General features: G+C 43.8%; 1 long non-coding RNA gene across 17 annotated transcripts in view; it reads left to right on the top strand.

The window, feature by feature from the left end:
- LOC119707810 overlaps positions 1-16,965 on the top strand; it is a 242,900-nt gene that overhangs the window by 112,573 nt on the left and 113,362 nt on the right. Inside the window, exons 1-3 of one of the 17 annotated variants that reach the window (XR_005258873.1) lie at positions 12,126-13,142; positions 13,588-14,439; positions 15,951-15,985. The exons of 13 other annotated variants lie outside the window; for them this stretch is intronic. This is a non-coding gene — a long non-coding RNA (uncharacterized LOC119707810). Of the gene's footprint in view, positions 1-12,125; positions 13,143-13,162; positions 14,440-15,950; positions 15,986-16,965 lie in introns of those variants that run through there. 3 more of the 17 variants (XR_005258876.1, XR_005258870.1, XR_005258875.1) reach the window with 3 other exon arrangements.

Here is a 16,965-nt window from a genome sequence, read left to right as displayed (position 1 = left end):
GCTGCTCTTCAAAAGCAATGCTTGATGGATCTGTCACTAGCAGGCTGCTCTGCAAAAATTCCATGTGAATTGGGCATGCTGAAGGCCACCACCCTTCAGTACATGTGAGTCCTGCTTAGCAGGGGGCAGGTGGAAAAGGAGTTTGGAATGGCTCAGCTATAGAGGCATCACCCTTGGTTCAGCCTCCAAAGAAGTTAAAGGAACCAGAGGCTTGGGGAGCTCTGTTCTGTGGAGTTCAGGGCATCTCAGCAGGAACTCTTCTGATGTAGAATTGTGCAAATGAATGCTGTAAGTAAGTTGCAACCTCAGAAAGACATAACACATGATAAGGTAATGGGTGGCAGGACACAGACAGAATGACCTGCATGAAAACTGACTTTAGTTCCATAGTTTTGAGTGCATCAGAGAGCAAGAAGAGTGAGCCTAAGCTGACAAAAAAGTGAGGTTGGGGAAAGCTTAGTTAGTATCCAGGTGGTTTAAGGGAAAATCAGACTTTTCCAGAGCATCATATCACATTATAATCAGTGTAGGGCATTCTACACTGACAGTCTAATCCTTCTGGCTGAGGATACTCTGGCCAAGGCCTCAAGGGCTTTCATGGGCCCTAGCAGGTGGGGAAAGCTCCAGGACAGACCTTCAATATATCATGTTTATAGGCAGAAAATGGAGATCTTTGCAGGTTTAACATAATAACTTCCTTGTGTGAAATAATGCTATTTATTTACAGTCTTGTATTTTGGGGAGGAGATGTTTGAGGCATAATGTGTTTTTTTCAGAGACATTCTGTCATTTGGAAAATACTGCAGTACCTTTCAAAAGCTATTTTTGTCCATTTATAAACTGTTACATTAAGCCCTTGCAGATAAGAAAATCATCTGATATATGAAACAAAACACGGTACTGCCTTTTCCCTTCTAAATAATAGATGAACATTTATCGATGAGAGCCCCTCCCATTAGCTAAATAATAAATAAAGAGTTGCATGAGTTTTTTTTCAAATGAAACATTTTAATTGTTCCTGATCATCCCAAGCAAATGCAACTGTTACGGTGGTGGCTCTAAATATCAGCCTCACACAATCAACATAAAAGGACATTATTTGCCCAGCTGTGGTGAAAGTACCACACATCATGGTCTTATGATTAGTTTTGACTTATATTTTAGAAAGAAAATCTTTTTATTCTCAGGGACCACTCTTTGATTAGCTGCATGGTTGTTGTAGCTTTGTTCTCCTTCCCCATGTTTATTTATATTTGCCAATAGTTGGATACCTTAAGATTGAAATAACAACAGGTAACACTAAATCACACACCTCCTGAATTAAAGGGACCTCTGAAGTCACAGATACTACTTTAGTTTCACACTGTGTTACTAAGCTTGTTTTAAAGGCAGCATTTTAATTTATTTCTTAGCCTCTCCTTCTTCCCCAAGGATTCAACACATCTCCCAAACCACTGCTCTTGCTCCCAGCCTTGCCCTGTATTGTATTTCACCTTGTTAATATCTGTATTAACCCTGTACATTTTCCAAAGTGCTCAGTACCACAGCAGTGCCCTAAAATTCAGAAGGGATCTCAAGTACTTCTGTAACACTAATGAGTATCAGTAGTAAATTCTGGAGAGTAGGTAACAGATAACTAACAACAACTAAACCCATCCCAAAAAAAAAAAAAAAGTGACTAGAAGTTGAAAATAATACACTGTACTTTGCAATCTTTCATACCTTGACCACTGCCTTGGCCAGGTTTTTGTTGAAGTGGAAGATGTTTGCCTCACAGTTGATACACACAGCCATTTTTCCATTTAAAAAGTTCCTTTCTTTTTCACAATGTCTGTGTAAGTACTCAGATATTCACCACGGAGCTTGGAATAGCTATTGGCCAGTGATGACTTAGAAACAAGTATGAGCTTGCAGTCCTGAGCCACATGCTCTGCTTTTCCATACCAGATGGTTAAAGTGAATGACAGCTCAAGCCCAGACACTGTCTTCCCTCCAGCAAGGTAACCAGACTGTATCAGACCTGTCCTCAGAGGGGTGTTTGCCTCCAGCCTTGTCCCTGCACAGCCCAGGTCCCAGGGTGATGTGAAACAGCCTGACCCTCCTTGAATTACCAGTGTTCAGACCAGCCCAGCAAAGGACCTCCTCTGAAATCTGGAAAGAGAAGGGTGGGGAAGCTTCTTCTGTAGTTTGCTTCATATGGATTCTGCTTTGTCATTTTAGTAGCCTTTCCCTCTGCAGTTGAACAAGGGTTGCACTGTGTGAGAAACTCTGTCATGGTTTAACCCCAGATAGAAACTCAGCCCTACACAGCCACTCGCTCCCTCACGCTCGTGGGACACAGGAGAGAATTGGGAAAAAAAGTGAGAAAAATCAGGGGGTGAGATGAACAGAGTTTAATAGAGAAAGCAAAAGTGTGTGCACAAGCAAAGTAAAACCTGGGATTCATTCCCCATTTCCCTTGGACAGGCAAGTTCTCAGCCATCCCAGGAAAACTGGGCTCCATCACAGGTCACAGTGACTTAGGAAGACAAACACCATCATTCCAATTATCCCCTGCTTTCTCCTCCTCCCCGCTGCTTTGTATACTGGAGTGATGCTGTATGGTCTGGGATGTCCCTGTGGCCAGTTGGGCTCAGCTCTCCTGCATGTGTATCCTCCTAAGGCCTTGTGCACTTCAGGCCCAGCACTGGTGGGGTGGGAGAGGAGCAGAAAAGTCCCTGACTCTGTGCATGCCCTGTTCAGCAGTAACTAAAACATCCCCAGCACTGTTCCAGCACAAATGCAAAACACAGCCACTACCAGCTGCTGGGAAGAAATTTAACTCTACCCCAGCCAAAACCAGCACAAATCCTGAATCCTCTCAAGTCCAGAAGAGTAAAGTGTGTGACTGGGGAGAAGATCAGACCTGTGGCCCTGTGACATTCACATACTGACACAGATCTTCCCTGTATCCTCTTGGCAGCCCTGGGTATCCTGCTGAGCCTCGGGTGGTTGTGCAGTGTCCTCGGAGTGTGTGGGCTGCTCTGGTAGGGGGCTCCTGGGTAGAGCTGGGGCCAGCCCCTCTCTCATCTCCTGCTGCTGGCACTGGGGTGGGTGGCAGAGGGGACGGAGCCCTTCCTCAGGTGCTGCTTGAGCCACTGAGACCACTTCAGGTGAAAGAAAACATCATAATCACACAGCCTAGGGAGTGGTGCGAGAGCTCAGCAAGGGGAAGGAAAAAGGGAGAGGGAAAGGGGGAAGGGAAGGGGAAAGAGAAGAGGAAGAGAAAGAGGAAGGGACCTGAAACTCCCAAGGGACTCCCACACTCCTCATGCCATCAGGTTCTCTCGTGCCCTTTATTAGGGTGGGTGCTGGAGCATGGAAAATTTTTTTAGCTTTTTTATTTTATGTTTGTTCACGCCTGTTTTCCCCATGCATAACTTTGGGCCTTTTTGTACCAAAGCTCCCATGAAGTGTTGGTCAAGGGGAGAGGTGACTCCACCCTGTTGCAATGTTGAAAATACGCTCATTCAGCTAAACTTACTTTGAAATCCGGGCAAAGCAGCCCCTGCACAGTTCAGGTGGGAAGCAGTTCAGGTAGTGTCTGAGGCTGTATCCTCTACAGTTCAATAAATCAACAACTCATAGTGCAACTAATACTCTTTTGCCACTAAAATACACCTCAACCAGAAGCTGTTGTTTCAGAGGAATGTGGATTTGCTTACCATGTACTCTGATGTAATTGAATAACTGACCAATATTTTTATTCAACAAACCTCACACACATGGATTTTTTTAATCTTAAACTTTTCTATTTAAAAAAATGCTGAGCTCAATACAGTGAGTGTAAGATATTTTTTTTTAACTATCAGGAATTAGCAACGTAAGAAAATATATTTTTAAAGAATTTTATCTTTGAAATGTTTTCATAGCAGAAAAGGTATACTGAGATTTTCCATTAGAAATAACCATGCACTAACTCAGAACTTTTGGGAAAAAATCAGGTTAAATGTATTATTATTATTATATTACTATTATATGTATTTTTTGAAGGAAAATGTTTCCTTTATGTTAATCAATAAGGTGATGAAGTTAGTGTTGGTTTTTTAAATTAATACTTGTTAACTGCTCTGCTGAGGAATGACTTTTAAATGCTATTTCTTCAACTAAAATTTGAGATTATATATTACAAATGTGTAAGATTTTTACTTATTTTGTATAAAGAGCTGTTGCTCAAAAGGCATTAGAATCAAAGTCCTTGTTTTTGTTAAGCACTCAACATGGTCAGGCCCAAAGTCAGAGTCCCTGTCCACTGCTGCCACCTCGAAGTTCAGGAATTTGGTTAACTTCAAACCACACAGTATGCTCCAGCTTCCTTAAATGACCAAGGAAATAATTTCTAGGAGTTTTCAAATGGGGAGTGGTATTTTATCTGAAGTGAACAGAAAGCATGGGATGTAAACGCTTTAATGAACTATTTTCAGTTATTGCCCTGGTCTTTCCCAAATAATGGCAATTTTCTGTTCATTTTCTGCTAATTGCATGTGCAGACAGATTTTAAGCCATCTGTGGTAGCTCCAAATCAGAGAATTTCCTGCAAAGCAGTCAAGTTCCAGAGGAACTGGTCTGTGGTTCTAGCATGTCCTGGTTTGAGCTCCCTCCCACCCTGAGATCTGGGTTCCATCTCTACGGAAGGTCCTGTGTTCTGCACGTGGTACAAATAACACATGAATGGCTGAGAACTGCAAGGCTTTCTGCTGTGAGGAGCAAGCTGAACACAAATCAGTGTGTCTCCCACTGGTTTTTCTCAGTTAAGAAAAAAATCCTTCCAATTTCATAGCTTCACATCTTGATGTTATAAAATGTGAAGGTGGGCAAGGACTTTTTGGGTTATGCCAAGCTGTGCTTGGTGTGTTCCCTCAGACTGTGCTGTGAAAGAGCCATAATTCTCACTAATCTTCATTCAATGAAATTTAATCATAGAAAATTCTAAATAGGTTTAGGTAGGATGGCAGTTTTTGGATTAAAGATAATGCATCTTAAAATAGCAAGGCAGAAATATAAAAGCAAATCTAGAAAAGCCAGTAAGGCATGAGTCATTCAATAAAATCAGATCTAATGGTAGGAGTGTACTACAGTAGACTTCAAGTACTGTTTGATGTACTTTTTTTTTGCATCACCTGTTAGATTTTGTATGTAAATTCAATAAGTTACAGCTCCTGGAAACATACTTTGATTTTCTAGATCTCTATCTGCTTGTGAGAGCTTTAGTCACAAGTGTATTTAGATTGGGAGCAGACCAATACAGATTTCTTATACCACACACACAATCCTGGGAGTCCCATACAAGCTTGTGCACGAGTTCCTGACAGATGTATCTGTATCAAAACAAGCAGGCAGAATGTGCTTGGCCACTTTTTCAAATATCAGGATACCCTTGAAAGTGCAATTGAATGAACCCAGATTTCACTACACCATCTCATTTTTCACTCTTTATTTTAAAATAATTCAAAATTTAATCTATTGAGACTAAAAAAACACATGGAAGGTATCTTTGAGTGACAGCCTGAATGGTTTATGGGGAGGAAACTAATGACACACGACAAAATGCAGAAACATTGCTTGTCATGCAGTCCTGTGCTACAAGTAAATTCATCAACCAAAATCCACGTTTCAGTAACAATGTTGTGACAAAAAGAAACCAAAGCTAGGAAATAACACTTGGATAGGTTGGTTTAAATTTAGGGGTGGTTGACTTTGACTTTTTTAATCTATTGAAAGAGGAATGTCTGAGGGTTTATCCCACTTCTCCCATTATGTTTCTACTTGGGTACCCAAGCCAATACCCCTTACTTTCTAAGAGTGTATATCTTGTTCTGGAAGATATGAATATTGCTGTTACAAGATTTAGATAAGAAGAACATGACTTTTTATACAGAGGATTACCTGCATCTGAGTGTTGGAAATGACATTAAGAAGGAAGCTCCAGTACTTCTCATCTCCTAAGCTCCTTTTTTCCCATTTGCCTTTTCACCTTTCAAGATTAACAGCGTCCATTGTGAACATAGAAAGTTCAACTCGTAGTTTCCTTACTTTTTCATCAATAAATCACTTACCAGGGTCATTTTTTTCTTTATTATGAGAGCACAGGGGGTGAGTTGTACCTTCTCCAAAGAAACAGATTTTTATAAATTGCAAGTTTTATCAGAAGTAATCCAGCATTCTGTAGGAAAATGAAAGAGCTGCTTTCACGGTCAGGTTCTTCTGGGTTTTTTTGGGGTTTTTTCATTGAAAATGCTCACACATTAGCCACCAGTTCCAGATGATTTAGGTCATTTCTTCCACATAGGTCATTTAGGATTCCAGAATTTGATTTTATCAGATTTTTGTAAGTATATTTCTGGTGAAATAGAAGTTCTGAGCTGATGCAAGAGTGAAAAAAAAATACTTTACAGGGAGGAACTTGAATTTTCCTTTCTCCATATCAGAAGAATGCCTTCAAAATAATACTCAAGTCCTTTACAGATTTTGTTTGGACTACTTTAACTGTTTTTCTCCTGGAATAATTTTGTTAGCCTTGGTCAAGCTTGCCCTGAGCAAGGCTGATTTCAGGTTGTAACAGTGTGCCAAGAACATTTCACCCCAAAAGGCCACCACCACTCCATTGAGAAGATGCTGGTCTTAGTGTTTGAAACAGCAACATTTTGCCCATATGATCAGAGTTGCAGTAATTTGTGTCTAGCATATATTCCAGCAACTGTTTGCTCTTCACCAAAACATACCATGTGTCCTCCTGGAAGGTGCCATCTGACCACACTTAGTGCAAGGTCCTTGCTGTTGGCATCCTTATGCTGCAATGTAGAAGCTTATTCTGCCAAAGGCTCAGCTGCCCTTTGGGGCTCAAGGTCTCCTGTGCTGTGCAAAAAAAGAATTTATGGTTCCATCTCTTTGAGGTGAGTTCTGGCCAAACTCATTCACCTTGAAAAACTATTTTCTTTCTAAATACTCTCCCATTTAAGTGCAGAAGGCATACTGCCTGTGATTTCTGGATTTATCCCATTCAGAGGTTTGCTTCCAGGGGTGTCTGAAGGTTCCTGTAAAAGTTAGCATAAGCATTCATGTTATTACAGGTTTCTTTGAGTTATGACTTTCAGCTCTAGGCACATTCACAACACTGAAAATACTCAAGAAAGATAAATATTCAGAAGAAACTGAAAAAAAGTGTTAGTGGAACAATAATCCAAAATAACCACAAACTCAGACAGCCAGTAAGTGCACTGTGGCCTTCCCTGCTGCCCTGACCTGGATGCTCCTGCCTCGGGCAGTGTGAAAGGAATGTGCATTCCTTGCAGCCTCCCAGTCTTCATTTTGTGCCAAAGGAAAAGGAAACCTGACTTTGGCCTGGCAGGTGGTTTTGATGGTCACTTGGTAGTCCTTGCCCTCAGTTCAGCACACACAAGTGAGCCTGTGTGGATCCTGAGCTGTCCCCAGTTACAGGAGCTGTGGCTCTCAGCTAGTGCCCCCTGTGTCTGCTTGGACACAAACCAGCAATGCTCAGCAGCCCATTACACTCCCAAAGCATTACTGGAATTGCCAGCTGGACAAAACTTGAGTCTGTCCTGGTTTAGGGCAAATTTGGGAGAAAACCTCTAAAGGGGTTCCTCCAGAAAGCAGATTCAAGCGGCCTCTCCCCCAAGTGGTTCAGGGAAAATATTTCCTTGGAGAAAAGTAGAAAAAACCTGTTTATTTAACAGGCAAAGCATTCACCAGCACAAAAAAAAAAAAAATTGAACAATATTAAACAATGAAACCTCTTGCTGCTCCAAAGAGATTACAGACTCAGAAAGTCCCTTGGTGGGCCGTAGCTCAGCTCACTCAGTCTCTGGTCAGTCTCTCCAGTGCTGGAAATGCCACGGCCCAGGCCCGGCCCGGTGGCCACAGGTGGAGCTGCCGCTGCTCTGCTGGGTGTTCCGTCCAGAGCAGGTTTGAACAGGTCCAAGAAAAAGAAAAACCACAGTCCAGGGAACTTCTCTGCCTCAGCTAGCTAAAAACTAACTAAAAGCAAAGGAGAGCCCTGTCCTGCTGTCTGTCCATGCTGCAGACAAGACAGTCCAGGAGCAGAATGTGGAGGAGTGAGTGCAGTTCCTGAAAACAAACTGTGTGCTTCTTCTCTCCCCCGTTTGCTCTCAGAACCTGTCTTGAAGGTGCAAAATTTATTTCTGGGCTAAACAGATGAATGGGGATACAAGCATCATAAAGTCACCCCCAAGACAAACCTTCCCCAGTCCTAATATTTATTTTAAAAGAAGATCCTAAAGGATAGAAAATAGTTTTTAAAACTGATTTTATTTTATATTGTGTTCCAGCACGATAGCACTGAGAAAACCAGTTTTATTAAGCTGGGATAATGGGAAATGCTCCCTAACCACCTGGTAGTGCTTGCTTCAGAACTCTGCTTTGTGTGGAACAAAGGCCATTTATTTGACAGAAATCCACGAGGGCAGATATTTTACTTTTTGCTTTTAACACACTCCCATTATAAGTCAGTTAATGTTGGCTCCTCATATGCTCCTTGGTTTTGAACTCTGGCAAGGGTTTGCCCCTGTCAGTAGGGTTCAGGGGAAAGGTGCTTACAGCACACAGTGCCAGTATCTGTGGTGCTTTACCAGGAGTTTGGGGTTCCAGGATGGAGAGGATGCTTGTGCCAAAGTCTTACCCTTAAGATGTGGGTAGTGTCTCTCCTTTAGCTCCTGAGATTTCTGTGAATATGAATTAGAGGATCTCTGAGAAGTGTCCAAGGACCACAGTGGTAAATAGTGCCACAGGAAAACCTTGTAGTTCAGGCTCTGATGGGTAGTTTGAGAAGCATCCAGTAAATAAGACATAGAACTGCACCTTCTTAGTGAGGAGAATACAAAATAGGGTAGCCACCAATAATGGCATTGTTTTGTTTCATCCAGTTCCTGAAGCTGGGCCCCAGCAGAAAAGATGGAAGGCCCACAAGTGAGAATTGTACCGTAACAACAAGGGCTGTATACAAGAAATGCTGCTTGCTGCATAGCAGATTTTATTCCCGTTTTTCTCTACTGGATTCTATACACTTTAATCCTCTTTGAACAAGATTAACCATTGTTTCAATATAGCTCTGACATGTGTATGCATGTGTCTGTGTGTCATGCACATGCTTGAGCAAGTAGGTTTTTGCAAGTTAGGTGAGGGGGTTAATAGCAAATGGCACGAACAGAGATTTTATCCTGTAGCAGTCTACTAAGATCCAAATGAGTCATCAGGAAGAGTGGAATATTCTGAACCATCCCACAGTGCTACTTGAGCCATCTGATGGCAATAAGAAGATAATTCTCTATTTCAAGCATTTCCATAAACAACACAGTTGTTGGTGATTCCCTCTTTTCCCCTGACAATGTCCTGCCTTGTCAGCAATGTCTGTTTTCTGCCTGCCCCCATTTGCTTCCCCAGCCAAGATGCCCAGTTTCTATTTGCAAATTGTTTTAACTTCCTTGCTCAGACAGAGTCTATTCCCACCTTCTGCACCCATCCTGCCTCCCTTGCTCTGCCAGTCGCTGTCACTTTACTGATGCCCTTCTCCCTTCTCTTCCTTGTATTCTGGTTTAATAGTTTTAGTTCTTCCATACTGAAATCAAGCACCTTGACCTGGGCTGTCTGAATGCCACGGGAGAGACATTAAAAGCAGAGGCTGGTGGTTTCGTGTGCTCAGGTAGACAGTTCCACCATCCCAGGCAGAAGGACGGAGCTCTGGTGTCAGGCAGAAGGTTTGTCTCCATCTCCCCAGCAGCATGGTTTATGAAAGCGAGAGCTTTGTGATTTTCTCTGTCAAACCTCAGGAAGCCCCTGGCCACTGTACACAAGCTGAGGCTTTCTCACCTTGGCTGCCTGGCCAGAGTGAAGCAGCAAACTCCACTCCTTACCAGGCCACTCCCATCCCAACCCCTGCTCCAAACAGGGGCAAGCAGGAGCTTCTCAAAGAAGAGCTTTCCCTAATTAGGCAGCATGACCAAAGAGTCTTTGATAGGCTCCTTCTCAGAAAGGCCTGAGATGTTTGGTGGAAGATTTTCAAACAAGTCGTCCCCGAGGCACACACCTGGTGAGGGCTGTTTTCAGCCAAACAGTTGAAGTTTGGCAAACTCTTCAACCAACTGAAAATGTAGTCTTCTAATAGGAGGTATCTGGCAATCATTCCACCTGGCAGTTATGCCAGCCCCACCTCTCATTTTTTGGATCATTTAATAAAGCAGTGAAGAATTTTAAGGGAGTATTTTTTTTTTCATTAGAATTTAATAATCTACAACCATGCTGCTTCCTCATATCCCTTTGAGCTACAAACCGTAGAGAGAGAATTTTAAACCAGCATGTGGAGTTTGGAATCACTAGCCAATTCCCACAAGCTTCATAATACTGGGAAGTTTGTAATTGAACATGTAGATTAAAAATGAGAAAAAATATTCTAAAATTGTTACTTACTTTTCTATCTTAAATACCCTCAGTATACCTTTATTTTAAAAGCATGTTTTTACATGTTCTAAAAATTATTATATAAATGAGAAGTTCAAGTCTTACTGCTATGTTCCATCCTTGAGTTTGACTGTTTATTTTATTAGCTCTGACAATGCCTTGCTGCTTTAAACCAGAGAAAAGCAGTAAAGAACATGAAAATGAAGAACATTTTGGTATATGCAAATTTGCTCGTACAAATTGTTTGATATTTACTCTTGTGACAACACTAAGCAAACTTTGTAAGAAAAGAAAGGATTTTACTCACTTTGACTTGAGTATTTATTAGTATTTTTGTAGCTAGAGGATTATATCCTCCAAAGAATTCTCTAGCCTCTAAAGCCAAACACATATCTAAAGAACTGGGGCTTGCCTTTCTAAGTCTTTATGGGCTGTGGTTTGCTCAGTCTGCACTTTGTTTATTTGTTGGATGCCAACTCAAATGCAGAACCCTCAGGCGTAACAAGTTGCTCTTCATATTGCATGGCAGAGTATGCTTTATTCTGATCTGTGAAGGGATGAAAATGTTCCTGACAGTGGTAGTCACAGCATGACTTCATTGAGTTGCCCAGTGCGGCTTCACCTATTACAAGGATCAACAGATTACAGCCAGTAAAAACTTTTATAGAATGTCAGCAGTAGGAAGAAAAACACAAAAACTTTATCATCCCTGATCAGCCCACTGGTGTTTCAGCTCTCTCCAAGTCACCAAAGGCTTTAGAGGAAATGGGAGGACTCTGGACAAACACCCATCTGTTAATATGCAGATGGGGAAAATTGCTAATATGAGTCATTATTATCTAGCAGGTCCTAAAAAGTGGGGCTCTGTAAAGGAATTTGTGTCAGTTGGCAGCCTGTCCTTTCCTGACATTGGACAGAATGTCGATGGATGTGCTGAATAGTGCCAGTGGGATTTCAGCTGCTTGGGATGAATTTGGTACCATCCTGCAGACTGAGCATGCTGAGGAGATGGAGCATACCTGGCCTGATCTGTGCCTGGATAAATTCTGCTTGCTGGAGCCACCCAGCAGGTGACAGCCAGAATTCATACTCTGGAAGAAAAAAAAGAAAAAAAAAAAAAAAAGGGGGTTATTAAGTCAAATGAATGTGTGCTTGGCTTCACAAAAGAAGGAGCTTTAGTTTAGTGCACAGTCCATCTATTCCACACACCCCCCTGCCAAATAAAGGGCCCGTCTGCAGAAGACTGTAAGTGACGCTAAGTAATAACCAAAGGAATTAAAGATAAAATGGGAATAAATGGCCAAAGAGTCACAGGTGAAATTCTGGAGCAACTGGATATAAAGACAAGGGAAGGATTACAAGAGGAACAGGGTTAAGAAGAGAAGGGAAGGGAAGGGAAGGGAAGGGAAGGGAAGGGAAGGGAAGGGAAGGGAAGGGAAGGGAAGGGAAGGGAAGGGAAGGGAAGGGAAGGGAAGGGGGCGTTGGGGCTGTGGGGGTTTCCGGGGTGCGGGGGCAGCCGCAGCGCCGCCAGAGCGCGGCTCCGGCCCGCGCGTTCCCGCCGCGCGCGTGCGTGTCTGTGTGCGCGCCCCCGGGCCCCGCGTGCGTGCGTGAGCGCGCCCGCGCCCCGCTCGGCCCCGCCGCGCGGGTGCCCCGAGGCAGGGCCCCCTCGGCCCCGGGCGCGGCCCCGCCGAGCGGCGGATGCCGTGCGAGCGCTTCGCGGCTTCACTTCCCGGAGAGCGCCTCCGGGAGCGCTCGGGCAATCCCGGCTCTGCCCGAGACAAACCCCGGCCCTGTGACAGGGGGAGCCGAGTGACCGAGTCCCCGGGGGAGACAGAACCGTCTGAAGTTGGAGCGCTCTGAAAAATGGTTTTTATGTATTTTGATTACTGCATAGAGTGTATTTAATGCTCCCATTTCTGTCTGAGGAGCTGCGATTCCGCGTGCGAGTTAATCACAGCATTGCAATGGGAAATATTTTCATTATTTGGAGCACTCGGATGAGTTCAAATTACACATTTCGTGTGATTTTAATTGTAATATCTCCTTATATAAATAACCTTGTAAATACTCTCTTAGCCTCATTGCATGAGATTTGCAATTTTTTTTTTTTTTGGTAGGGTTTTCTTCCCAAATGAAAAGCTGATGAGCGGATTGCAGGAAATTCTGTTCATTAGTCGTCGGCTCTGGAGAGCCTGTGCCAGAGGCCTCACGTGGTCGCCTAACGACACGCAAACAGCAGAATTAATTCATATTCCCGGCGAGTTCCCGGGCGGCGGGCGCGAAGGGGTTAACGCGGCCGGGTCCGCGCGGGCCTCCCTCACTCGCCCCTTTCTTTTTTCCCCTCCTTAATTAATCATGCGCTGCTCCGCAATTTCAATATGGAGATGGCGAGCAATTATTAATGAGCCCGCGGGCTGTCCCGCGGCGCCTCTGGACCAGCCGCGGCCGCTGCGCCCCTGTGGGTGTGAAACCTGCGCGCACAAAGGCTCCTCCTCACCGGGAACACGCCCCAAATCCATAAATAAATAACGAGGGAAGGGCTTTTGTTCGTCGGGCCGATGGCACATGACCTTGCTGCCGAGCCGCCGTGCCCCTGCGCTTGCCCGGAGAGGGGAAAGCAGGGGGTGCGGGCGAAGCCTGCGAGCCGGCGTTCCCTGGCAGGAGGCGGGGGGGTGGGTTTAAATGGGAAATAATACAAATAACCCCCAGATCCAGCTCTGCCGGGCAGGAATGTGCGGGGGGGGGGGTGGGGGCGGAGGATTTAACAGGGAAATAACACCAGTCGCCCGCAGATGCAGCGCTCCGCCGCACAGCGCAGTGCCCCGCGCTGACCCCGCGCACAACATGGCCGTGTTCGCCCGGCCCCGCTCCCGCTCCTCCCCAGCCGGAGGGGCGGCTCGGGAGCTCCGGCGGCACCATCCCGCTCTCCTTATGTATTTATTTTTTATTTATTTTTACTCCACCCACCCCCCCCACCCCTCTTTCTTTTTTTTTTTTTTTTTCCTAATCTCCTTTCCTCCTGCCGGTATGCCCGCTATCCACACCATGCAGTGCACGACTAGGTAAAAACCCCTAACGCGCAGCTACTTCAGTTAGTCGGGGTGGTTTTTTTTACAGAGCCTTGATAAACGAGGAGCGGCGCAAGGTGGGAGGAGGAAGCGCGGAGCGGAAGGGCCCGGGGATGAGCGATGAGGGATAACAAAGAGTCAGGTGCAGCGCCGTGCGGCGCCCTCCCGGCCGCTCGTGGATGGCTCTGGTCTTTAAGCACTCCCCTCACAATTAAATCAGAAAACGGGAAAGCCGCGGAGGCAAAAGCCGCGTTTGTGCCGGCAGCTGCAGCGCTGAGAGAGGCGAGTGCATTGTGCGGGGAGCGGGTGGCGGGCGGCCGTCCCGGCCCATCCCATCGCATCGCATCGCATCCCATCCCGCGGGAAGGTGCGCCTGGCGGGCACGGCCGCACCCGCGCTCGCACCGCGCCCTGCGGGATTGCCGCGGGACTCCCAGGGCTGGGACAAACCGGGAGCAGAGCCGGGGATTTCAGCAATGGCGAAGCGGGGGCGGCGGGAGGAGGGGGGGGTTAAAAAAAAAAAAAAAGGGGGGATCAGGATATGATAAACAGCACTGAAAAATGGCAGGAGGATAATGTTTACTTTTGAATCCCTGGCCCGCTGCCAGGCTGGCGCTGGTTTTTAGGTTAGCAGAGGTTGGAGGAAGGGCCAGACTGAGGCGGAGCTTGCTGCTGTCAAGGAAAAAAAAAAAAAAAAGGGGGCTGCAAATTGCTGTTCTCAGCTTTTTTCTCTCCTCTCCTCCACCCCCGCCCTCCCCCGAAAAAAGGCAGTGCTTTCTCTTAGGCTCTTAAAAATGATGCAGAATTTTAACCATCTGCTGTACCCGGAGCTCTTCGCTGGTGCTGCGCAGCTGAGTGTTTGCAAAGGGAAGAATTTGTAAAGCTTTCTGAAATAGAAAACTGTAAGCGTGTAAAGTGTTTTAGGGAATCCTTTCTTTAAAGAAAGATTCTATTTAATTGCAAACTGAAAAGTGGGTATTAAGAGAACTGGAACGTTTTTAGCCTACTGTGGATTTTTTCTAGAAGAGACACAGGTGTACTGCTCCATCACAGCTTTGCCAACGTAGCGTGAGCAGTCGGAGACTCGGGAAGTGCACAGTGATGAGATCTGATCATTTTTGTAACGCTGTGACTTTTTTATTTCGAGGCTCGCTCTGGAAGTGTAGATGTAGCTGGACGCAGCCAAGTCATCCCTTTCTCAGCTGTGTGTGTATATGTGGGAGTAAAATTATTTAATGAGCAATATGGGGACTGGCAAAGGACCGTGGAACTGCCACAGCCTCCTGAACTGCCATAGTGTATGTCCAGTGCACAAAGGGAGACTATTGCCAAATAATAAGGGAAGGGGAAAAGGCTTTTGGAGTGACGAAGCTTAAAGGAGAAAGTAGAAGGAGTCTTTAATGTGGAATCCTTACTTGCCATAAATTAGATTAACTGTTTAAATGCCATGAATGAACAGTAAATGAAATATTTCAGATGTTCATAGATCGGAATATAATGTTTGTCTGGAGTAAGAGCTAAGAAAATTGGAGGTTATTGGCTCATAATTCATCTACATATTTAAGCTCAATTAGCAAGTTATAGAAAAAAGAGATTGTCGTGAAATATTTGAGGCATGCAGTTCCTTTGAAAAATGCAGTTTGGGTTTTCTCTTTTAAGATGTGTCAATACCAGATTGTTGCCTCAAATCACTAGTTATTTTTTGTAACTGTGAGGACAGTATTTTCTTTAAATGAAACCTCTACAAATAAATATTAAGAAAAGCATTTATTTTCTGAAGCCAATGTAGAGGCCTGGCTAAGTTTCTTAATTCAATTTAAATTTATTTTAAAAGGCTATATTATAGTGCAGATGTCTCTTAGTCTACATACATTTTCTTATTTGTAAAGCTGAAGATTTGGGCTGTATTTTGTCACCTGTTGCCTACACAGGTCAAAAGGGGCATGGAGAAAGAAGATTTACTGATCATGCAAGCTTTTGCAGGGAACTTGTTCATGATTTCATTACCGATTGGTAAAAACCAGCCACTTTTTTTCCCCTCTGCTTTTATGTGCCCCAGAAAATCGTACAATATGTGTGCTCCTAACAGTGCCAGAGAAGCATAATGAGGTGTTTAGTCACAGTTTGGATGTGGTATTTGTAGAAAACAGTGCAGGAACTGTGGGCTGGATTTTCAAGGGAATAGTCCTTGTAATCCAAGGCTGCCTAAATCCCAAACTGGTATCCAGGCAATAGCGACACTAAATTCTCAGTTTGCTTTTTGTTAGGCTCTTGTCTGCTGAACGTTTTCCTTTTCTTGCAAGGACTGCAGCATGGCTGGGCATTTTGGTGGTGGGGTTTGTTGCTTTGGTTTAGGATTTTGTTTCGTTTCTTCTGTTAACCCTTGGATTTCTGTTCGCTCCCTTTATTGCAGAGCATCTCCGTAAATAGGAATGCAGACAGTCTGGAGTGAGTGTGCTTTTCTGATATGGAATACATGGATGGGAGGGAGGGCTTGGGATTGTGAATCTTTGTTTTGTGGACCAGTAAAATACTAATGTGCTAGCATTTTCCCTTATTGTGTATTTGGATTTAAAAGTCAGTGGTGTAGTGGAGCACTCCGGTATAAATGGCAGTTTTATCTAATATTCTGCAGTTTAGAGAACAAAGATTTCTTTGGGAATAACCATGTCTGAAAGACTTCTGTATTGATGTACTTTGCAAGTCAATTATATGTATTTTACTATACGTGGAAATATAGCATTATGCAGGTTTTGAGAATTCAGAATTTTATACTGGAACCCTGTTAGAATGTAGGACTGTATGGAACTGCAAACACCTCGACCAGTAGTGAAGAGTGTCTCTTGCTTATAGCAGTGCTTTTCTGTGGTTGTACAACTGTACATGAATAAATATGTAGAAGGTGCTGGCTTTACAAAATAATTCTGGATTTGGCATTATTTAATATACTACCTGTAAGGTATGTTGTCATCCCCTAACACACATCTCAACATACCCTCTGTTCTTATTTTAATACTAATTTGTTCTTTCAGCAAGCATAATGGCAATAATCTGTGGATTCAGGTTATAAATTTAGTTCTAAATTTAAATAAACAAGCAGCTTATTTTAATATTAATTTCACAGTCCTAATGATCAAAACCAAAAAAAAACCCAAAAGTATCTTGGTGAAGTTATTTTTTTTAAAAATTGAGCTCAAGTTGCTGAACCCTAAATACTGTATTTCTGCTTTGTTGTTGAATGCTAGAGCTGGTTATTTGAAAATAAGTAGGGTTTTTCTTGAGATATGGGAGAAGTTTGCTTTCTCACTTTGAATTCATATTATTTCCTTGTTAAATAGACTACGAAATGTATTATAATTACAGTGTTGTTTAAATAATGAATTAAAGACAGCAGATGACACAATGTGCAAAACAGTTTATAGCCACAA

This window comes from Motacilla alba, chromosome 1A (assembly GCF_015832195.1).
Source record: "Motacilla alba alba isolate MOTALB_02 chromosome 1A, Motacilla_alba_V1.0_pri, whole genome shotgun sequence".
In the NCBI taxonomy this organism is placed as follows: Eukaryota; Metazoa; Chordata; class Aves; order Passeriformes; family Motacillidae; genus Motacilla; species Motacilla alba.
The sequence above is the reverse complement of the archived record's forward strand: the minus strand, read 5'-3'. Positions and strand labels throughout refer to the sequence as shown.